Source organism: Zonotrichia leucophrys, chromosome 14, assembly GCF_028769735.1.
Source record: "Zonotrichia leucophrys gambelii isolate GWCS_2022_RI chromosome 14, RI_Zleu_2.0, whole genome shotgun sequence".
Taxonomy (NCBI): domain Eukaryota; kingdom Metazoa; phylum Chordata; class Aves; order Passeriformes; family Passerellidae; genus Zonotrichia; species Zonotrichia leucophrys.
The window spans coordinates 14,772,261-14,796,788 of NC_088184.1; the positions used below are offsets into that span (position 1 = coordinate 14,772,261).

A 24,528-nucleotide genomic window follows, 5' to 3' on the forward strand; every position below is an offset into this window, starting at 1 on the left:
TTATATAAATGGTGGTAGAAAGGAAAATGTGATGTTCCCAGGGTGAGAAGCTCTGGGTTGGTGAAGGGAATAATCCTGAAGGAATATTTCCTTCCCTGGATTCACCTCACAGCCACTGCAGTTATAATGTCTCTGCCCTGGAATCTGTGGCCATCAAATATTTGGGAATACAAGTCTGATGAGGAGGAGCTGGGAAGGGGCTCAGCCTGGAGAAAAGGGGGATCAGGAGGAATTTGTGGCTCTGCACAGTCCCTGATAGCAGGGGGCAGCCAGGGATGTTGGGCTCTGCTCCAGGGAACAGGGACAGGAGAAGAGGGAACGGCCTCAGGGAAAGTTTAGATTGGATATTTGGGAAAATCCCTTCCCTAAAAGGGTGGTCAGGCACTGGAAGGGCTGCTCAGGGCAGTGATGGCGTTTCCATCCCTGGAGGTGACCAAAACCCACATGGATGTGGCACTTGAGGACATGGTGATGAGCATGGCTGGTGTCGCTGTTGTTGATGATCTCAAAGGACTTTCCCAACTTTAACAATTCCATGGCTTTATGAAATAAGATTTTGCACATCCAAAAAGCTCTTGTTTGCTTTAAATCTCCTTTTCTGTGTCTCTCTCATTTACTTTCACTGGGGTTTCCCCTCACTGTGGGGCTGGGCCTGTCCCAAAGCTGCTGCTCCTCGGCTCTCCCACAGCACCAAGGATCCACCTTGACCCCCAGCAAAACCTGGGATGAAAAACCCCTTCAGTGCTGTCCTTGTGATCCTGAGCATGGGGTGGCTGCAGTAAATTATCCCCTTTTGCAGGCACCTGGCAGCACTTGGGGAAAATGCAGCTCTGAGGCAGCCCGGGCCGGCTCCAGCGCTGACCCCAACCCACAACAATCAGCCCCAATAATCCCAAATCAATCCCAGCATCAGTCCTGGAGCCCAGAGGGATAATTGAGACCATTCCTGTCAGATCCATAAGGCAGGATCCCCAGCCTGTGCAAGTAATTGGGACCAGGGGCAGGGGGCAGATCTCGTTATCAATATCAATTATTTTAATCCCCACAAAAGAGGCTGCGAGAAAAGGAAAATGAAAGAGGCCAAACTTTGTCCACCAGCAATAATGGAACAAAAATACCTAAAGCTGGGATTCACCTGCTGATTCCTGCCAGAGGGAGGGAGAAAAGGGGGCAGTGAAGAGGGAGGGAGGGAGCTGGGAATCTGCTCATAATTAGGATGATAAAAGTGGGGATTGGAGCAGGCTGGGGATGGATTTGGGCCAGATGGGTTGTGCTGAGATGTATGTTGGCCACCCCAGCTCTCCTGCTCCAGCACGAGCTGCATCCAAGATCTACATGGGCTCCTGTGCCAAGAGAATTAATGGAAACACATGGCCTCCATCCCTGCCTGGACTATTTATTTGTAGTAGGACCTGCAGCTCTGCCCGTGGAAAAGAACATTTCCACTTTTGTCAGGAGTTGTGGATGGGACAGCCCAGTGGTGTTATGGTTAAATGGGACATTTTCCCTTCCTCCTTCCCTTCTGGTGTGCAGGGCCTCCATCCCAGCCTTGCTGGGGCTCTCTGTGTGATTTGGAGAGGGCAATGGCATGCTTGGCACAGGAGGGGGATTTTCCTACCAGCCTGACCCTCCTGGGTCCCTCAGGGGGAGATGGGCTCCAGGAATTCTGGGTTCTCTCTGTGGGAGAGAATTCAGGCTCTGCTGGAGCTGGAGAGGGCTTTGCTCAGCCCCAGGCACAGCTTTGGCACCTGGAAACTGCCTGGGCTGAGGATTAATGGTGCCTGTGGGTGCCAGGAGCCCCAAACTCCAATCCCAGCTTGGCAAGGCACCGCAAACAGGGAATTTCACCTCCTTCTCCCTGGATTTCTGTGCTGTCCAGGCCAAGGTGAGCACCTGGGTTGCACTTGGAGTGGCTGTGGGATGGGATCCCAATCCCTGTGGCGTCCTGGAGCTTCCTGTGTCCACATCACCACATCCAAATGGACACACCTGGGTGGCACCTGGCAGGAGAAGTCCGGGAATCTGCCATCCTTGGGTTTATTTATCCCTTTTTGTGGTTGCTGTTGTTTCACTGTGGTTGGAGGGCTCTTTGCCCTGCTAGGAATGCCAGGAAAAAGCAGTTTTCCCTCAGGAGGCACCAGGTCTGAGCCAGGGTTGGGATGGGGAGCACCCAGGGCCTCAGCATTGCCTTGTTCCAGGATTTGTCTGGGGGTGCAGCCTGGCACAGGCACAGCAGAGCAAATCCCCAGGCTGGAAAATGCCAGAGCCCTGCAGAGCCCCCTGTGCCCAGATCTCCTGGCACAGGACACCAAACATGGACATTTCTGACTCCAAACCACTCCAGAAGAAGCCTCTGGATGCTGGTGGAGGTTTTGGCAGAGCAGTTCTGATAATCACAGGGGTTTGGGGCTGGGCAGGTCCTGCATGGTCTGCTCTCTCCTGTCCCAGCAGGGATGTGTCAGGGTGGGATGCAATCCACTGATGCATTTTTCCTGCTGGCTGCCAAACTGCTGCTGCTGCTTTTTAATTCCAGACAGATATCTTGGAAAATTCAGCCACCAACTGGAGGGAACAGCTGTGGGAGCAGCTGCTGGGGCAGGAGCCCTGCTGGGCACCGAATCCAGGGCAAGTGCTGGACACAGCCATGGTCGCTCCTGAGGGACCTCACTGACCTGGCCAGGGAAACGGGGACATGGAGGGGCTGGAGCCTGGCCAGGGAGGGGAATGGACCCCCAGGAAGGGGCTCAGCCTGGAGAAAAGGGGGATCAGGGGGATTTTTGGCTCTGCACAGCTCCTGACAGGAGGGGACAGCCAGGGGGATTGGGCTCTGCTCCAGGGAACAGGGACAGGAGAAGAGGGAACGGCCTCAGGGAAAGTTTAGATTGGATATTTAGGAAAATCCCTTCCCTAAAAGGGTGGTCAGGCACTGGAAGGGCTGCTCAGGGCAGTGATGGCGTTTCCATCCCTGGAGGTGACCAAAACCCACATGGATGTGGCACTTGAGGACATGGTGATGAGCATGGCTGGTGTCGCTGTTGTTGATGATCTTAAAGGACTTTCCCAACTTTAACAATTCCATGGCTTTATGAAATAAGATTTTGCACATCCAAAAGCTCTTGTTTGCTTTAAATCTCCTTTCCTGTGTGGCTCTCATTTGCTTTCACTGGGGTTTCCCCTCACTGTGGGGCTGGGCCTGTCCCAAAGCTGCTGCTCCTCGGCTCTCCCACAGCACCAAGGATCCACCTTCACCCCCAGCAAAACCTGGGATGAAAAACCCCTTCAGTGCTGTCCTTGTGATCCTGAGCATGGGGTGGCTGCAGTAAATTATCCCCTTTTGCAGGCACTTGGGGAAAATGCAGCTGGAGTCCCCATCCCTGGAGGTGACCAAAACCCCAAATGCACGTGTCATTTGGGGACATGAGCCAGTGGTGACTCTGGGAATGGTTGGACTTGATTTCCTTAAAGGTCTTTCCAACCTGAATTGATGTTGAGGCAAAAGGATAAAGGGGGTAAAAGGATAAACTAAACCCCACTCATGGAGCAACAAATGCTGGTCAGAGCTGGAAGTGAGATCCAGGATTTGCATCCCTGCAGGAGCTCGGGATGGGTTGGTCACCACAGAGCAGCAAAGTCCGGAGTGTTTCACTGAACTCTGCTGAATCCCAGCCCATTTTAGCTCCGAAAGTGTCACTGCTGCTTCACTCTGTCCCCAGGACCCTGCACAGCCACAGAGGCCACTGCTGACGGGACAGATTGTCCCTGATTGCTGTGGAAGTGCTGTTCCAAGCAGAGGCTGTCAGGCAGAGCTCCAGCCCCAGCTCCTGGAGCAGCTCTGGATGGAGCACAATGGCTTTCGTGCCTAATTAGGCCTTGCTGACTGATAGCTGAGCTGATAAGGGCGATAAGGAAGCTCAAACTGCTCCTTAACTGCCTCTTCATTCCTTTTCTCCCTCCTCTCCCCTGGATTAGACCTCGTTAAGCTTTTCATCCAGCTTTTTTCCGAGCCATTATGAAACGAAAAGTAAATAATATTTAGCAATCTGTTGGGATGAATCAGAAAATGAGCTGCTTTTATGAGCCCGGATGGCTCGGGGTGGGCTTCGTTCCAACAGTTTGCATGGCTGGAAGGGAAAATGTTCCTAGCAGGGGGAGCAGGTGCTCAGATTTCGTGCTGGAAATCCTAAAGTTGCAAATTCAGGCGAGGGAAGTGGTGCTGAATGAAACAGAAAACAGTAATTATTAAAGGAAGTCACCGTGTAAATAATTTTGGGGATCTTTTTGTTGGTGATATTAATAATTATATTATAAAATTTTTATGGAGCATCCTAAGTTTACAGTGCTTGGATCTGTGCCAGAGCCTCAGCACCCTCAGAGGGAAGGATTCCTACCTAAATGTAATTAAATGCAGAATAATTTGTGTCTCTGCTCCTTGCCTTGCGCAGGGTGTGAACTTGGAGGGTTTTGCTGGTGGATTTTGCTGGTTCCAGCCCAGGGCTGTGTCTGATCTGGCACAGGAGGCAGCCTGGATGTGAGGAGATTTCCCAGATTTCCCCAGAAGTGATTTGAAGGGTTTGTGGAGGTCCAGCAGGGTTCACTTCTGAGAACTGACCATGGGGTTTGGAGCCTGGAACAGGAAAATTCCTCCTCTGGAAGCTGTGTTTCCATGAAAACAGGAGGGAGATGAGCTGTGCTCCATCTGTGCCCTCGTGGGACAGCTCTGTGTAGGAACCAAAGCTGCTGTTGATGAGTTCTGGGTAAGGACAGCAAGGAGGGAACAAAGCTCTGCCCATGGAGGGCTGTAAATGCAATTTATTTCTGTCTCCTGGGGGGAAAGCAAACTGCTCTTTGAGTCCAGGTGACTGATACCAAAGAAAGAACACTCTGGTGCTCAGCTGGTTGATTTTTTTTCCCTTCCCATTTGGTCAGAAGTTTTGAGAACTGACCTTTCCATCGGCAGAATTGCAAAACCACTTGTCTTTATTCCCATGTCTCAAAGGGCTGCTCTGGGGGGATTGGAAGCTGAGGGTTTGGGGCTCTCTGCTGGGTTTTGGGGAGTTCCATGAGGCTGGAGGAAGGGCCAAGGGCTGAGCTGGCCTGGGATCAAGGAAATAATGAGATCCATCATAGGGTAAGTGCTTGGAGCAATAACATTGGCAGATAAATGTCAGCAGGACATCAAAAGCTTATTAAGCTGTGTCTGGACTTTGTATGGGCTCTGCAAGGAGAGCTTGATCTCAGAGATCTTTCCAGATGAGTCCCAGATCCCTGCCATGGATTCAGGGGATCTTTGAGTGCAGTTTGCTGGAAAGGTTTGTTATTCCCAAGGCTGGGCTGGCTCTGCTCTCCTGGAGGTGCTCATCACTTGAAAAAAGGGGGAGCAAATGCTTTAGGAGTGGGGTTTGGGCCTGGCTTGGAGGATCTGCCGTGCTGGGCTTGCACAGGTCGGGTTTGCTGGCACAGATTCAGGGAATTCACTTCCAGCTGGGCCCTCCTGGGAAGGAGCCCTGGATTCCCAGGGTTTGGAAGTGCTGCAGAAAGTGAGGGCTGAGCTCTCCGAGCCCTGAACTCCCAGAAGTGAAACCACCCTGGTGGAGCTGCAGTCTGAGGAGACAGAATGATAAACACTGACAGTGATGCCCAGTTAGGCCAGGCTTAAAAAGTGGGAAGGAATTCCGGGGTTTGTGCCCTCACAGGCTGTGCAGGAAGGATGGGGCTGATTTACAACCCTGCCCTGAGGCAGAACAAAAGCAGATTGATGCAGGGATGTGCTGGGGGATGTTTTATTCCCAGCAGAGCAGGCAGGGAAGCAGCTTTCCAGAGGCAGGCCCTGGTGGGAGCAGGGCTTTGCTGGCAGGCAGGCCTGGAGCAGGATCTGCTCCGTGTTCTCAGTGTGGCACACAGGTGGGAAGTGGAGCCCCAACACCCCAAAATCAGCATCAGTTCTGTGGCCAGGGGGAGCAGGATCCTGGCAGGGAGTTCAGGAGAAAGGGGGAGGAGTGTCTGCTCAGAGAATTATCAAAATTAAAGGTGGAGCTGCCAATCAGCATCAGAAAACAGCCCCAGGTTCTCTGGGCTGAGGAGGCCACAGCCTGCTGGAGGAGATGGGATGGAGGCAGTGCTGAGGGAGAAATTTCCCAATGGAAAATCATGCAGGAACTTCTACATTGACTACCAGGGCACAGGGAATGGCTGCCCACTGCCAGAGGGCAGAGTTAGATGAGTATTGGGATGGAATTCCTGGCTGTGAGGGTCAGGAGGGGCTGGGATGGGATTCCCTGAGAAGCTGTGGCTGCTCCTGCATCCTTGGAGTGTCCCAGGCCAGGCTGGAGCACCCTGGGACAGTGGGAGGTGCCCCTGCCATGGCAGAGGTGGCATTGGAGGAGCTTTAAGGTCCCTTCCAACCCAAACCATTCCAGAATTCCAAGTTATTTGTAAGTTCCAGTGATGATCCCACCCAGACACGGCTTCCACTGTAGCACTGTAGCACCAGGATTGGGGTAGGATTTCATTTCTCTCTTTGCTGCACTTCAGATCTGCTACTCTCTGTGATTCTTCACCAAAAGCATCTGTATTTACCCAAAACCACCTTCTGGGCTCTCCCCTTTGCCCCTGGAGCAGGTGGGTGGCACCTGCCCCTGGTTCCCTCAGCTTTCCATGGTTCCCAGCAATGCCAGGATAAACCAGGGAAGGTTTCATGGACATTTCCCCTCTGGGGAGCTTTGTGTGGGGAGGGTTTGGGGTGTGGGATCAGCAGCAGAGCTGTCACTCACCCTGCATTGGGAATATGCCAATCCCCTTTCCAGCAGTAACACAATTCCTCTTCCTGGATTCTTTGCTGTTTTTCTTACGGATTTGTTTTAAGCCTGGTGAAAGCTTCCTGTACACCTATTGGATTTCATCTCTTCCTCACACTCTCCCACTGTTCCCAACTCGTTTACAGACCACCCAGGACCCTCCTCACTTGCCTTAAATATTCCCTTTTCCTCCCCCCTCCACGCATTTGGTCTGATTCAATCCTAATCAGATTAATCCTCACAGCAGCCACTCCAGCAGCTCTGTCCCTGCAGTGGCTCCTGTGCTCCCTGGGCTCCTCCAGGGGTTGGAATGTTGGATCCCATCACATCCCTGAGCTCCCAGCCTGTGGGGAATAGTGCACTGCTCCTGGAACGTGCAGGGCCCAGGGGGTTTGGCAGCTCAGATGATAGCACAGGCAAGGCTCTGGTAATTATTTAAATGATGGATTTCTGAGCCTGTTAATGGGGTGTTTTAAGAAATGCACAGAGAGAAGGAAGGTGACAAAATTTTGATGCTTTCTGGAAGGCAGAAATGAGAGGGGGAAGTGGCAGAAGAGCATTTTCCAGTCTTTAGAAGTAACATGGAATGGTCCCTAAAGCCCATTCAATTCCAAACCCCTTCCACCATCCCAGGGTGCTCCAACCTGGCCTTGGACACTGCCAGGGGCAGCCACAGCTTCTCTGGGAATCTGGGAAGGACTTTTAACCTGGTTTTCCTGGTGCTTTAGGGAGCAGAAAGGCCCAGGGGCTTCCTTGGTGGTGTTGGCAGCTCCTTGATGTCTACAAAGGTGTCTTGGTCCTCATCCTCCAGTCTGGGGCCTTGGGGCCTCCAGACCTTGCCCAGAGCCCTCATCCTGATGGATCCACCTCTGGATTCTCCCAGGGAGAACCTCTGGATCCACCTCTGGATTCTCCCAATGGTCAGAACTAATCCCCATGAGCACAAGTAATTTCCTCTCATCCTTCCTGGCACATTAAATAATCTCTTTCCTGGTCTCTTCCTCAGCAGGTGCAGTTTAAGGAAAGTTGTTTTTCCCCATCCATTCCCACCTTTCTTGGTGTTTGCAGGGAATTTTCCCCCATCCCAGGTTCCTTGCCTCAGGTCTGCTGGAGGAGCTGCATTCCCAGTGGTGGGCAGGGGTGCACATCCCTCCTTTTCCTCCTCCAGTCTTTTTTTTTGGGATTTTCTTTTGGGAGTAAATGTAATGACCAATCCCAGTTCTCTGGGTGACATTCCTGGCACAGATTCCAGAGAATTTGTGGCTGCCCCATCCCTGGGATTGTCCAAGGCCAGGCTGGATGGAGATTGGAACAGTCTGGGACAGTGGAAGGTTTTGGGGTTGGAACTGGATGAATTTAAGGCCCCTTCCAGCCCAGACCATTCCATTATATTATTTTTTTTGTTGTGCATCAAAGGCTTTAAGCTCAGCTGGAATTTTTATTCCCCCAGAATAAAACAGAGCCAGGCCAGGAGAAAATCCCACCATGGGCAGAACTTTAAAAATGAGGTTTTTAGCTGAGCCCTTCCCTTTATTTGCCTGGCTCCAATTTCCAGGTGATTTCTGCCACACAATTCCCATATTTCTCCATACAGTTCCCTGTGGTTTCAGCCTCTCCATGTTGGATATACATTGACTAAAAGTGCAGCTCACAGGTTGTGTCACTGCAGTGATCAGCTCAGATGGCCCGAGCCAATTCCCAGGCCTCCTTCCTTCCCAGAGATCAGCAATAATTCCACATTTCTCCAGGTTTTTTTCCATCTTCTGAGTACTGCAGCTCTCACAGCAAGCCCTTGTAGCTCTGGAAAAAGAACAATCCAGGGCTGGGGGGTGCAGAACGAGTTAATTTGAAGTCTCTGCCGTGGTGTTTTGCTCCAAAGTCGTGTGCGCCAAACTGACCTTTAATCTTGGAATATAAATCACTTTCCAGTCCTATTATTTCTAAAATCCTACAGGCTTGCGAATGCACAAAAGAAGCCTTTGTCTCTTATTAATTTAATTTATAGGTTAAAGTTTCAAATCAGTGGCAAGCACAAGCTGATTTACTGTGCACTGCAGGAATTGCTGTTCTGGGAAGCGCAGCGATTGCTCCGCTGCCTCCAAACAGGGATGTGTAATTAGGAGCTTCTGTAATTAGATATAATGTCAGATAATTTGCTTATCGTTTTTGGAATGCATTCTCCAGAAAAGATGGGAGGGAACTCAGGGTGGATTAGTTCTTTCAAGCCTAAAAACTCCCCAGATCAGTAAAATCATGTGTGGAGCCATCCAGTCATCTCCTGTATGATGTCATTTGTGCTGCAACAAAACCCAGCCACTCTGGGGATAAAATTCTCATAAAAGAGGAGGGAGCCTTTTCCCACCAGCTTAAAACAGGACACTCTTTCCTGTTTGTTTTGGTTTTTTATTTTTTTTTAATTTGGATTTTTAAATTATTTTGAATCTATGAAATCCCTTTGTGGAGTCACATTGGTTTCTCTTCCCAGCCTTAGGAGTATTCCCATTTTCAGACCCATTTATTCCACTTCCTGGGATTTCTAGTTATGGAATTTTATAATCAAGTATTTTAGTCTGCCTCCAAATAGCTCAAGACAAAGAAATGAAACTTTTTCCTAACCCTGCTGTCATTCCCCATTCCAGGGGAAAATCTTTGACTCCTCCAAGCTCTCTCCAGAGGCTTTTCCCTCTTGACCAATTTACACGGAAAATAGGGATTGTGACTTGCTGCCCTTGCCAAGATCGTGGAAATATCTCTATTAAAAATGGCATTTGTCTTCCTCCTGCCCAGGAATTCACTGATCTGTGTTTTCCAAGGATCAGATCCTTCCTGTTCCCTCTCAGTCTCAGTGGAAGGGCTTTTCTGGCCTCAGCAGGACAAGGCTGGATTTCCCACTGCCATGGTGGGTCCCTCTGCTGGAGCACACCTGGGCAGGGTCTGCAGCCCATCCATGGATTTGTGGATTCTGGATGAGGTGAGGGAGTGCCCACCTTCCCCCAGAGCTGCCCTGGGCCCTGCTGGGGTTTCCATTCAGCTGCTGAGGGCAGGGAATCAAAGCTTGGTGGGATTTGGAATTAAAGCTTGGTGGGACTTGGTTGGGAGCAGGATTTCTTATCCCAGAGCCATTGAGTTTCATGGACTCCCCTTCCCTAAGAAAACAGAGCTCCTGGGGTCCTGCTGCTGGTTCTGCTCTTCTCCCAGTGCAATATTCCACACTGCTGGGGAGTTGGGACCAAAATCCCTTCTCCACCCCTCTTTTCCCTCAGGAATATGTTTGCTTTTGTAACTGGAGGGTGTCAGGCCACCCCATAGAGGTGGCCCTGCTTCAGCGGGATCCCTCAGGGTTGGTAAATCCTTAGGGCAGGAGTTGCCACGAGCAGTTTGTGAGCAGCCCACAGTGGAAATCATGGGATGTGTTATCCTTGGCCCCGAGGCGAAGAGGGGAATATTTTAATTGCGGGAGTTAATTACAATTTGAGCAGCCCGTGGGAGCTTGGCAGGTGATGTGAGACCCCGTCCTGCTCTGATCTCAGCTGAAGGATTGGGAACAGCAGCACAGATGTGGGAATCCAACAGCAGCAGGAACGGCCTGGGAATGTTTCTGGGCTCTTTGTGTTGCTCTTTAATGATTTTTAGTGTAGGTGCCACACTTTTAAGTTGCTAAAAATCATCACAAAGGGTTTTTCCAGCAGGAGTTCCCCGTGGGCAGGAGCAGGGTGGATCCTGAGCTCTCCAGGTGCCTTCCCTCCCCTCTCCCCCAGCTCTTGTGTTGGTAAACAGGGCTGATGGACACTTCCCTCCCTTTGAGCACTGAACCTGAACTCCCTGAGTGCACAGGCACTGACAGGGGAGCCAGGGGAGCTCCAGGAGCTCTGTGCTGTGCCAGGAGAAGGGGAAGGGGAATTCAGGCGCAGCCATCAAAGGCAGGACTCAGAGCTGGTCAAACCTGACTCTCCTTGTGAAACTTTGGGGTTGTGCTGCAGACAGGAACTGGATTTGGGACTTGTAGAGTTTAAAGTTCAGGTGCTGGTGCCTCTCCAGATTCCTCCACCCCACATGCAGGGACACCTTCCACTGTCCCAGGCTGCTCCAAGCCCCATCCAGCCTGGCCTGGGACACTGCCAGGGATCCAGGGGCAGCCACAGCTGCTCTGGGCACCTGTGCCAGGGCCTGCCCACCCTCCCAGCCAGGAATTCCTGCCCAATATCCCATCTATCCCTGCCCTCTGGAAGGTTAAACCCATTTATCCCTGGCTTTGCCCTGTTTGGTGTCTGTATTTGTATCCTGTAGGAATTTTTGGGTCTTGCTCTCCTTCCAAGCTGGAAGAGCTGAAGAGTGACCCGGAGGAGCAGGGATTCCCTTCACTCCTGGCTCTGCTCCATCTCCTGTTTATCCTCCAGGGATGAATCCAGGTTTCCTGTCCTGTGCTCCTGCCAGGCTGCAGCATCTCCCTCCCAGAGCCCTATTTTGGGCAAGAATCCAGGATTTTATTGGGATTCAGCATCACCCATGGAGTGGGTTTAACTGCCAGTCAGGCTGTTCCTGACTTCTCCTGGTGTCTGATGTTTCCTCTCCCCCAGGATTTATCAATCACCTGCACAGGGCTGGGGTTTCTGGGGCAGCCCTCTGGAATTCCTGGCTGTTCCTCTGGCACTTTGGTTCCATTTGCACCCTGGACTGAAGGAAAAGTTCCCTTTAGGATAGGACAGGATGGGTTTCACACTCTCCTCCATGGGGGAACAAAGGGCTGCCTGCTCCATGGGTAAAGGCTGGGAGGTGATGCTGCAGACAGGGGAATTTTGGGATGCATTTTGGGATCCATTTCACATTTTAGGGAAAACATTGCAATAAAACAGGACAGAAACTCCTGAAATACTGGAAATCCAAGGATAAATGGGATGATAAATCCCAGGAATGTGGCTGCAGTGGGGTCAGGGGGTCACTGCTGCCCCGGGGCTGTGCCAGCAGCTCTGCCCCTGCTCCAGAGGCTGCATGGATTCTCCACTTCCATGGAATCTCTCACTGCTTGTCTCCATTCACATCTCTATACCAGATTCAGGGGTTTTTTTGTGCTGCTGGTTAAAGGTGGGGACCAAAACAGGGTGAAATCCCTTCGGTTTTTAATTCAAATTCAGCCAGACCCTCATGGAGAATTTTAGGCTTGCCTTTCGCTGAGTTGTCCCAGGAGCTCCTTGGCACATCCAGGAGCCTTTTATTGCATTTTTGGCACCAATCCCTGTGGTTTTTGTGGCAGGAGAGCCCTTTGTAGGGTGTGCTGTGACATTCCCAGACTAAACCCCTATTTATCCATACTCTGATGTATTTCCCTGGAGATTTTTAGTCCACCTCCTTATTTAGGAGATTCCAGGCAGGAATTTCTGTAGTGGATGGAATGATTTAAGTTTGTTTCTCCTGTTGTAATAGAAGAGCTGCCTTTGATCCCAAAAAACAGAATTAACTTTTTTAGATCTCCTCCTTCTCTTACTCTGGTCCTTCCTTCATCCTTGGATCTCATCCCAAGTCCTGGTTTCCTGAAGTTGATCCCCATTTTTCCAGCTGGCAGATTTGAGCCCAAGGTGATGCCAGACCTTGGGTTACTGTCCTGCAGTTTGTGCCATGGCTTGGGAAAGGGGAATAAGGAAAATCAAATCATAGGAACTGGGTTTGGGTGTGGAACCAGGAGTTTCCACAATGCCTGATGTGGTTATGAAGGTGCCAGCCCATGGGAATATTGGATTTTTATCCAAATATTTGACTTTTAGCCAAAATTTGCTCTCCTAAAAGCATCTTGGGAAGAATTCCTTGCTGGGAATTTTCTTCATCCCAGTCCTGAGCATGCCATGGGTGTGTCAGAGTCACAGGTGTCAGTGGGCAGTAATTAATTAATCACTTAATAGTCCACATTTTTAATGGTTTTATGGCTTTGGAGAGCCCAAAACCACTAAAAATTAGAAACCACCCAGAGCTCCTGGATTCCTGATTTTTGTCATTGTAACCCATTAGGAAAGCTTGCTGCAGGATTGGCTTTACCTGTTGAAAGAATTTATTGTAGAAGATATTGAGAGCTTTGTCCTGTTTGGTTTACAGATTTCTTGGGATAAATCACATCCATGTTCCAGGACCACGGATGTGGGGCTGTGACAGCAGCTGGTTTTGATAAACTCCAAAATGTCCCTCTCAAGTAAAAGAAACACAAATTTCACCAAGCAATTCCACATCGGCCTTTTCATTCCCTTCCCTTCCCTCCAAGCTCGAATATGATTTTATTGCTTGAGATTTAGCAGAAATTTAATACTTTATCTCCTTGTGAAGCATCCCTCCCAGGCCCAGCATTCCTCTGGCTGGATTTGGGGTTCCAAGCACGGCTGATCTTTTGCCAAATTGAAGTTGCTCCGTGCCCGAGTTTCAGGATGGTTTAAACTTTTGAAGTTTGCCCAAAAATGTGCTTTATGTTGAGTTGTCTGGCAGGAGAGGCCTCTCCTTTTCCATTTTTCGTTTAAAGCAGCTTTTGGAGAGCCCAAAACCATCAGGAGTTGCTCCTCTCCCCAAATTCCAGGCTAGGCTTGCAGCAGGATCTGCTCATTCCATGGGGATCCAAGGCTTATCTTTATGGGAATAAAAGAATTTTGAGTCTCTTTGTGGTTCCCAGCTGAGCATTCCCTCTGCTCCACAGTGGGTTTGGGGTATTCCCCCTTTTCCAGTGACAGGAATTCCATCTGCAGCTCTGGTGCCTAAACCCTCCCATGTGGGAGAGCTGTGACAGTCCAGGACAGGCTTTTTGTGGATGTTGGTGCACAAAATCTCAGGATTGTGGGGTTAAAACCAAATCTGTGCTGCTGGAGAGGGAAAACCTGGCACAGGAGGGAGAGGACAGGGCTTGGAGGGGCTGTGGGGTGGCTGAGACCCCAGAAATGCTGAGGTGCCAATGGAAGCGTGGGGGGGCAAGGGTGCTGGTGTGGGATGAGGAGGAGGAGGAGGATGCAGAGCTGGAGGAACCAGGAATTTATTTTGTTGTGTTGGGGCAAGGATGTTGATGTGGGATGAGGAGGAGGATGCAGAGCTGGAGGAACCAGGAATTTCATCTCTCATGGCTTTGGCATGGTGTGGCCATGAGGGAGATAGAACTGGGAAGGTTTTGGGGCTGTCAGAGCCCTCAGGAGCTGCCCCAGGAGCTCCTTGTGGGTAGGATCAGATCCCAGAGGATCCTTGATGCCTTGAGAGGCTGCCTGGAGCAGAGGCTGGGCAGAGTAATGGAATAAAGCAGGGATTTATTAAAAGGCCTCAAAGGATTCACCTTGGGCAGTACAAGGGCCTGGCTGTGGCTACACCCAAGATGGACAATGAGTCAGGAGTTCTCACACTTTGATAAGCTTTGGTCCATTTCCACATTGGGGTTCATTGTCCAATTCCAGCTCAGGTTCTGCAGTCCCACCCTCCCAGACTGCTCTCCTCCATTCCCTGTTGTTTGCACTTTTTGGGCCTGGAGCTGCAGCGGAGCCATCCCAGCCCTGGAGCATCCCAAACCCTCCCTCTGGGACAGGGAAAGGCCTCTGCTGGCTTTTGTTGTGCTAAAGCAGGGATTTGTGGAAAACTGGCTGCTTCTCAGTTTCTTTGGAGGCTTCATGTTGGTCTTCTCCTTGCAAATATCTTCTGGATTGCAGGAGTTGGTTTGTGAGAGACAAACTCTGCTCCTGCAACTCAAGCTGTGAATTTATGTTATATTATCCAACATTGCTTGATCCTGGTCTTTCAGACACCACCCCCTGGATGTAAAAGCTGTGGACACAAACTCTTGCCTCTAGGGTTGATTTCCAGCCCCAGGGTGCTCAGGGAATGTCCTTTGTTCCTTTAAATTAAAGGAATTAAAGAATTAAAGGGGCCGTTTCTGTGGCAGGCCCTGGGCCCTGCCGTGGGAGGTTTGGGGTGGGTGGAAGAATGTCCCCATTATTCCCTGGCCCTCGTGGCTGCTCCCTGTCCTTTGCAGGGACAGGAGGAGGAGGGAACAAGGCCTTCACCCCAAAGTTACCGAGGTGTTGTCACATTTTTGGGGAGTTTGGCTCTGCTGTGACAGTCCCCAGCTCCCCATGGGCAGGCTGGCAGCAGCTCTGGCCATGGTGGGTTTGGTGAATTATTTTCATGTGCAAATCTCTGTTGGGGTGTAGAAATAACAGCTTTTCCCTTTCCAGTTAAAAAAAGAAACAACCCACAGTGTTGTTTATTCCTGTGGTTTTTGTCCAGGAACTCTGGGCATCTCCTGCCCAAACGCAGCGGCTGAGGCAGCAAATCTTTTGTAATAAAACAGGATTTTTTTTCTGCTTTGTTATCTGAATTAATTCCATTTTTAGCGCTTTTCCATTTTCCACTTGCATTTCCGTTGCCTGGAGGGTTTGGATGGATATTCCAGTGGAAAGTGTGGAAGGGGGTTGGAGTGGGATGAGCTTTAACCATTCCAACCCAACCATGCCATGGTTTGTGTGATGTCCCTGTGGCTGGCACAGGGATGATCCGATTAGGGATCAGTGCTGGGACTCCCAAAGGCAGGACAAGCCTTTCCACGTGGGCTGAGCTGGCAGGAAAGCCATTGTAAAGCCGTTGTAAAGCCATTGTAAAGCCATTAAAGGTGTCACGCTTCTTATCTGCTTTTTGTTTATTAAAAAAAAAAAAAAGAAAGAAAAAAAAAGAGAGAGGCTACAAATAAAGCTGTGTCACGAGATCCCCCTGGTAATTGAGGGGCCGAAATTAATTAGCCATGGTGAATGTTCTGCATGGCTCCCTCTCCCTCGGAAGAAGGAGCCCTTTGTGCATCCCAGGCAAAGGCAGGAGCTGCACATGGAGTACCTGAGGGCATCACGGGGCCTTCTCCTCCCTCTCCTTTTCACACTCCTCCTCCCCATCCCCTGCCTGTCCTTTCCGATTCTCTGGCTTTGTCAGGATTTCCTGACAGCTCTTTTCAGCCTGGCTTCCTCTCCAGCTCCCTCCCAACCCTCCCCAGTGCTGGGGTCACCTCTTGTAGGGATTTTAACTCCAGGGATGTGCCAAGAAAAGGTTTTGGCAGGCTCAGGTGGAGCTGGGTGCTCCCAGCACAGGGTGGCATCGTTGGCATTGTCCTGGGCAGCACCAGCACCTGCATTTGATGATCCTCCTGGTCCCTTCCAGCTCAGGAGAGTTTAGGATTCTGTTTGTGCTTCTCTCTTGTGCTGCTTAATTTGGGGTTTATTGGTTTTTCTTTAGATTTATTTTTTGTAGTCAGTTCAGTCTTTTTCCTGTAAGGATTTGCACTGTTCTGCTCTTTATCTGCTGACTGAGCTCTGGCTTTTGGGGTGCTGCTGGAGCAGCTCTGGATGTCCCTAGAGTTGGGATTTTCTGCCTATTTATTATTGAGTCTCTTCCATTTTTATTTTTTTGCATGGCAAATTTAAGCTTACAGACAGTGGCTGTTACACACAGTAGTATATAGAATTCATACTGCAATTCATATTTTTGTATATAGAATTAGAGAATTTATATTGCAATTTATATTTTTGTATATAGAATTAGAGCAATGATAGAGCATTGATATTGCAATTCATATTTTTGTATATAAAATTATATACAAAAATAGAATTAGAGCATTTATATTGCAATTCATATGTTGGTATGTAGAATTAGAGCATTTATATTGCAATTCATATTTTTGTATATAGAATTAGAGCATTTATATTGCAATTCATATTTTGGTATATAGAATTAGAGAATTTACATTGCAATTCATATTTTTGTATGTAGAATTAGAGCATTTATATTGCAATTCATATTTTTGTATATAGAATTAGAGAATTTATATTGCAATTCATATTTTTGTATATAGAATTAGAACATTTATATTGCAATTTATATTTTTGTATATAGAATTAGAACATTTATATTGCAATTCATATTTTGTTATATAGAATTAGAGAATTTACATTGCAATTCATAGTTTTGTATGTAGAATTAGAGCATTTGTATTGCAATTCATATTTTTGTATATAGAATTAGAGAATTTATACTGAAATTCATATTTTTGTATATAGAAGTAGAGAATTTATATAGCAATTCATATTTTTATATATAAAATTATATACAAAAATAGAATTAGAGCATTATTATTGCAATTCATATTTTTGTATGTAAAATTAGAACATTGATATTGCAATTCATATTTTTGTATATAGAATTAGAGAATTTATATTTCCATTCACATTTTTATATTGGAATTTCAAATAATCAGTAGCACATTCCAGGCCTTTTGTGATAAATCCAATGGGATAAATTCAGTAGGATAAATCTAGTGGGATAAATCCAATGGGATAAATTCAGTGGGATAAATCCAATAGGACAAATCCAGTGGGATAAATCCAGTGGGATAAATTCAGTGGGATAAATCCAGTGGGATAAATCCAATGGGATAAATCCAGTGGGATAAATCCAATGGGATAAACCCAATGGGAGCCATCTCCCAGAACCTGGAGCAATCTGGGGGCTGCCTCTGATCTGCTCCAGCTGGAATTCCCACCCCATTCCTGTCCCTCCTTCCCTTTTGGTGTTTTTGGGGCCCTGGAGCTGCTCAGTGTGAGCAGAGCCTGATCCCAGTGCCCAGCATAACCCATTAATTATGGGTTAATTAAACTGCACCTCCTGGCACTTGGGCAGGAGCAAGTGCACTAAGTCAGGCTTAAATCCATCCCCAGCCATTGGGGACATATTTCATAGGGCAATAACGAGCCCAAATTCCAGGTATTCCTCTTCCCTGCAAACACGCTGTTCACTCAAGGAAATTAAAGCCAGCACCGTGCATGCTAAGGGGGCTTTTATTTGGTTTCTGTGTTTGAAAAACAACAAAAAAAAAAACCCCTCACAACCCTCCCAGGCTGTTAAAGTTTGTGCATGATTGATTTTGGGATTAAAAGAGCAAATTTTTTTTTTTAATTTTCTTTTTTTTTTTGTTTTTGCCACATTTCAAATCATCCAGGGAGACTTTTCCACCCCAGGAGCAGGGTGTGTGTTATCCCAGATTTAATTGTGGAGCCTGGGTGTGTGCAAAGTGTTCCTGAAGGTAATTGGATGAGGGTCACTGCCTGCCCTGAGATATATGGGCACAGTAATCAGAGAATAATTTCGACCCAGGTTGGAGTTGCCAGTAAAAGTTGTAAAAGTTAATTTTATAGGGGCTGGGACAAAATATGAGCGAGAGCAGGTTTGGGGTTCTGGTGTATTTGCTTTGTCTGGTGACGTTTTTATGATGTTTTATTATTATTATTTGTGTTTTAAATGCAGTTTGGGGCAGAGGGGAGGGAGGGCTGAGCTGATTAGCAGCGTGTGCAGATGGATCAGGCACAGGAGGAGGAATTCAGCACTGACAGGAGCTGCCCTGGGCACCACCAGAATTAACTTGTGGGGTGATTTATTTATTTTTACCATCATATTCTTGCCCTTGATCTCCAGCAAGGAGCAAAGCCCATTCTGAGGGTATTAAATAAGTGGCTTTTCATATTCCTGAGTGGGTGAAATCTCCCAAACCACTGTCCTGGCCGGGACAGAGCAGGGATGGAATCAGGTTGGGAGGGACCCCCAAGATGATGGAGCTCAGCCTTGGGACAGGGCTCGGGGAGTGGAAATAAATCCCATTTCTCTCAATCAGAACTTTGCATTCTGGGGTCTCTGCAGGACCAGGAGCATTCAGCTGGGTGGGAGCTCCATCAGATCTGTCACAGGAGGTCATTTCTGTCAGTCCTTCCTTCATCTGCCCCTAAAAATACCCCACTGGGCATTTTCCATTTGTATTAATGCACAGAAACCCACTCTCACTGGGCACAAATTGCTTCCATTTATATTCTTATTTCAGCTGAAATCAGAGACTCCTGCAATGGTTTGGGCTGGGAGGGACTTTTAAAGGCCAGATATTTTTTGTTTGACTGAAGTGGGACACAAAAGTATTTCTTGTAAATCCTCAGTGTGGGGACACTTCCCTTGCTGTTGAAAATTCCCTTATCAAGCATTCATGAGGTGGTCCTTGGGGGAGAAAGGGAAATATTGATTATTCCCAGCACCAGCCTTTGCAGAGTTTCTTTGAAAAAATACTGGGCTTAATTATTCCAAGTAGGAAAAATATTTGCATTATTAAAAACATCTGCATCCATCTGAGATTGCTCTTATCAAGAGAAACCTTAATTGCTTCTGACTGACGAAGTGAATGTTTATTCAAATCTGCCTTTATGTTGATGATCTTGCTAATTAAGCCCTTTATTTTATTTAGACAATTATGTCTAAACAACTGGGGAGTTACAGTAGCTCTAATTGGGCTTTTACTTTCTTGCCTGCTTGGAGATTCCACGGGGCTTTAGGGAAGGAGGGAGAGGAAGGGCTGCGTTGGACTCCTGGGGGATTTAAAACCCCAAACTGGTCAACTTGCAGTTCCTCTTTCTGTCTGTGAAGGTTACAGGGGCAGGAGAAATGTCCAGTGAAATAATTGGTTTATTCCTGATGGTTTGTTTTTAGTGGATTCTGCTTCTCCCAGGCTGGCATTGCCATTCTGGGTGTGGGGGCTGCTCCTCCCCTCTGCTCTGGGCGAGCTGGAATTGTTCCCCTGGAGAAGGGAAAGCTCCAGGGAGAGCTCAGAGCCCTGCCAGGACCTGAAGGGGCTCCAGGAGAGCTGGAGAGGGACTGGGGACAGGGATGGAGGGACAGGACACAGGGAATGGGTTCACATTAACAGAGATCAGGGGTGGATGGGAGATTGTTGGAGATTTTTTCAGGGATGGCTTAGAAGGCAGCTGTGAGGAGCAGGTTCTCACAGCCTGTTTCTGTGAACAGCAGAGGTTCTCAGGTTATTTTTAACTACAGGTAAAAGTGGCAAACTTGAAGGCCTTGAGAGCCTTGCACATCAGAGTTCTCAGGCAGCTTTCTCATAACAAGTGGATGTTCTATCTTTGGCTGTTTTGGGAAAGCAAGAATAATTTTGAGAACCCAAATCTTGGTATTGGAAACATAAGGAGGGGTTGGTGTGTTATCTCTGACCTATTGTGAGCTCAGATTTTGCAATATGCATGAACTTGATTAACACTGTTATAAAAGGTGACTGATTGATTAATAAATCGGAGTCGATGGCTGACCAATGCAAGGTGGGTCGTCTCCCTCCAACTTCAATGGGAGATTGCGCAGGAATTCCTGCCTGTCATTCAAACAAAAAATAGTCTGGCCTTTAAAAGTCCCTCCCAGCCCAAACCATTCCTGGATTCTCTGATTTCAGCTGAAATAAGAATATAAATGGCACAGAACAAGAATATTTCAGCTGAAATAAGAATGTAAATGGCACAGGGTGCCCAGAGCATCCATGGGCATGTCCCGGAGCAGTGGGACAGTGGAGGTGTCCCTGCCATGGCTGGGGTGGCACTGGATGGGATTTAAGGATGATATTTAATCTTGAGGGTAAATCCCAGATATCCATCTCCCCCTGGGTGAGGCAGCCGTGCCTCTGCTCTGCCCAAACCCAGCCCCAGATGTTCCTGCAGAGGGAAATCACCTCCAGGACAGCCTGGCCATGTGCTCTGGGCATCCTTGCATTTGTCACCTTGGCCTGGACAGGTTTTTGGGGATTGCTCAGTGTTTTCCCTCTGCTCTGGGCCTGTGCTGTTTGTTTCTGTTGGAAACATCCCCAATTTGTTCTCCTTAAGCAGTGGCTCAGGTCTGCAGAGGCTTTAAGGCAGTGGATGCCTCTGGCTTGGCTCTGCAAATCAATGAATAATCCACTTCCAAATGGGTGAATAAATAAATGAATGATCCACCTCAAATAAATAAATGATCTACGTCCAAATGAATAAATAGATAAATAAATAATCCACTTCCAAATGGATGGATAAATAAATAGATAAATAAATAATCCACTTCCAAATGAATGGATAACTAACTAAATAAATAAATAATCCACCTCCAGATAAATAAATAAATAAATAAATGATCCACTTCCAAATAAATAAATAAATGAATAATCCACTTCCAAATGGATAAATAAATACATAAAGCATCCACTTCAAAATAAATAAATAAATAAATAATCCGCTTCCAAATAAATAAATAAATGAACAATCCACTTCCAAATGAATGGATAGATAAATAAATACATTAATAATCCACTTATAAATGAATAAATAATCCACTTCCAAATAAATAAATAAATGAATAATCCACTTCCAAATGAATGGATAGATAAATAAATAAATTAATAATCCACTTGTAAATAAATAAATAAATAATCCACTTCCAAATGAATGGATAGATAAATAAATAAATTAATAATCCACTTGTAAATAAATAAATAAATAATCCACTTCCAAATGAATGGATAGATAAATAAATAAATAATCCACTTCCAAATGAATAAATAAATAAATGAATAATCCACTTCCAAATGGATAAATAAATAAATGAATGTGCAGGAAATCATCCTGATGTAGGGGAAAATGTGATTTATCACCTGTATGAGTCAGTGGTAATTTGTGATTGGTGTTTTCTGCCAGAAATCACGGAATGGGTTGAGTTGGAGGGGAATTTAGGGATCATCCAGTGCTGGGCAGGGACACCTTCCACTGTCCCAGGGTGCTCCAAGCCTGGGACACTCCAGGGATCCAGGGCAGCCACATCTGCTCTGGGGATTTGTGCCAGGGCCTGCCCACCCTGCCAGGGATTAATTCCTCCCTGATATCCCACCCATCCCTGGCCTAGCCCAGCCCCACTCCCCACTTGTATTTTAATTTTATTTTTATATCCCCGTGCTCCCAACAAAACAATCTCCTGTCCCCCCAGTGCTTGGAGCCATTGGGAAGCAGATTAAAAGTTTTCATCAGCTCTTCCTAATAGAGGCAGATAAAGCAGGCTAATGGTCATGTGTTGAGTTATTGAAGGGAATTCAGGTACTACAAAATCACCTTTAACCCTCGGCTTCCTCAGACCTCCTGGCTCGCCATTGTTTGCAGGGGTGTAAAAAACCAGAGTCCAGTTCATAAATTATTATGGAGTTCCAGTGCCCTTAATGCAGGACAGCTTTGGCAGTGTTTCATTTTGGGCTGGGAGCTCATTCTGGGCCCTGCACACCATAAAGCTCCAGCGTTCCCAGGGTTAACCCTTCCCCTGCTGGCTGGCAGGGAATGATCAGTATTTGTACACTGTTTTATTCATGGCAGTGATCCCTGAGGAATTCTCTCTCTTTTTGGGAGTTCCTGGGTAAAACATAGCAGGAAGGTTTTGTTTAAAAAAAAATGTAAAAATCATCCAAGTTGTCACTTTTTAGAATTCAGTGTTCACTGTGATGATTTTTGAGGATTTCAGCCTAAAATTTATGGTTAAAAGTTTTCCACTACTGATATTAAAAAAAGGCATTTTGGTGCAGTGGGACAGAATCATTGTGGGGTGTTTTTTATTGATCACAAACCAGTAGAATCCATGCTCTGGGCACTTCCCTCTCCACTGACCATGGCAACTTCTCCTGAATTCCTTGCAGCAGTTCCTCCTCCCCTTCATCAGCTGCTGTTTTCCACGTGAGCTGTGGTTTTAGGGTGAAGTTCAGAATTGCTGTTGGGCAAAGCAAAGAGGAGTTCTCTGCCTTTGACTTTGCTCTCTAGCAGCCCCTCATGTCAGCATTCCCAATGTTCCTTGGTTTTGGGAAAAAATTACTGTTCCATCAGCTCTGGATGGCATTCCTGAGATCTGCCCTTCAGGTCCCAGTTCTTAAATCCCATTAAAATTATCCCTCTCCATGGTTTTCTGCCCTGGCTCCTCCATCCAGGGAGAAGCCACAGACTCTCCTGCCCATCCAACCCCAAGGGGCTTCCCAAATTTGTCATTTTGTTCTGTATTTATCTTGGTTTAGGGTAAATTTGGGAGAAAAGGCCAAATTTGGGAATGTTGTTATTAACACGAAGCAATGATCAGCCCATAACTATTTTTTCCCTAAATATAGGAGGAAATTGCTGGCTGTGCTGAACTAAACATGTTTTAGTGGCCAGTTCTGTTCAGGAGTTTTATTTCCTGGTGTGTTAATTTTATTTTAATTAATGCATGGACTTGGAAATAAGTTAATCACTAATAGAGAGGTTCTAGCAGGGGTTGGGGTGCACTTTGTGTGGGAGAGAAGCTGCTTTTTGGAATATTTTATGGAGGGCACAAAATCTCTGAGGTGTTTTACGTGGCAAGCTAGAAGATGGAATTTAATCCCAACAAAACAGCTGAGGGGTTATCCAGGGAGAGTTTGTGTCTGCACAAAAACCCAAATTTCCTATGAATTGAGTGCTGTTGCTCCCCAAAATCACTGAATCCCAGAATCCAAGCTCATCAATCCAGCCTTTGGAGCCTGGAGCATCACCTTGTCACCGAGCAGGGCACTGAGTGCCACGTGCAGTGATTTCCTGAAGGACGAGCCCGTGGCTATATTTGGGCTGACTGGTTTTTTATGGAATTGTTGGATCCTGAGGGCTTTACTTTTCCCTGCTGCGTTTCTGGAGCACTCAGGCTGTGGGACATCTCCCACTGTGGCTTCCAGGAGGGGTTGGACCCAGGGACTGCTTGGACGTGCTGGTTGTGACTGGAATAAATCCCATTTCTCTCAATCAGAACTTTCCAAAATCCCATGTGCTGGGAGACTCGGTGAAAATTCAAATTTCAGGGGTAAAAAAAGGTAAATCTCTTATAGAAATCTCTATATACATTTTTTTTTCTGTTCCCACCAACTGTCTCCTTCTCAGCACTGAGTTAGAAGTGCTTTAAACCCTGGCTATTCCCAGTATCCTTTGGGATAATGTCTGGAGTTGGAGCTTCTGGTCCCATCCAGTAACAAAGAGAGAGAGGTTGATTGTAAAGGAAATGTGAAATGATTTGTAGTAGAAATGGTGTGAAATGTCCTTATGAGAGGACAGTGGAGGTGGTGAATCAAGATATGGAGACACTCCTCTTCAAATTTCTGATTTAATGTTGGGTTTTAGGGCCAGCCCTTCATTTTTTTCTCCTTCCCTCCCATAACTCTTTCTGATCTCTTCCTTCCTTGCAATTTTCACAGTTCTCACATAACTGTGTCCCAGACATGGGCAAGCTGCTGTTCATCCAAAGCCACCGGGATCCTTTGTGCGCAGACACATTTGGGATGAGCAGGGAGCTCGGAGCTCCTCTCACCTCCCCGTTTGCTCTGTCCCAGCCAGGCTGCCACCGTCGGGATAATCCATAAATTATCACCAAAACCCATAGCCCAGCTCCATGCTGACCCCAAATCTGAATCATTTAAACCATGGACGGGCAGGGATGCACACGGGGGTGGCCTCATCCCTCGCTGCTCCCTGGATCCCTCGCGGCCGGCGGCGCTCGCTCCGTTCCGCCCTGGCTTTCAGCTGGAGAGGCAGCCCCGACTGCATTTAATAACCACTCCTTCAGCACAGAGAGGTGCAGAAAGTAATTTGTCCCCTTGCCAAGGAGCAGGAAGAATGGGCATTTTGTTCCTGGTGATTTTACCTGGCTGGCTGCTGCAGGGAGAGCAGGACTTTGTGCTACCGTTGCCCCGCACGCTGTGTTGATTTATTGAAATTGGAGCCCGCGGGTGCAGTCCTGAGGTACCTCCTGACATGGAATTTCTAGGAGAAATATACAATTGGCTTGGTTATTATTTTTTCCCTCCTCCCTCTGCTTGGGCGTCTTTCCAGCTTTTGCACTAAGGAACAAGATTTTAAATTAGCCTTGA

The 24,528-nt window shown here is 47.4% G+C and overlaps 1 protein-coding gene across 1 annotated transcript in view; it reads left to right on the forward strand.

The window, feature by feature from the left end:
* Positions 1-24,528, forward strand: part of LMF1 (lipase maturation factor 1) — a 147,799-nt gene that overhangs the window by 57,246 nt on the left and 66,025 nt on the right.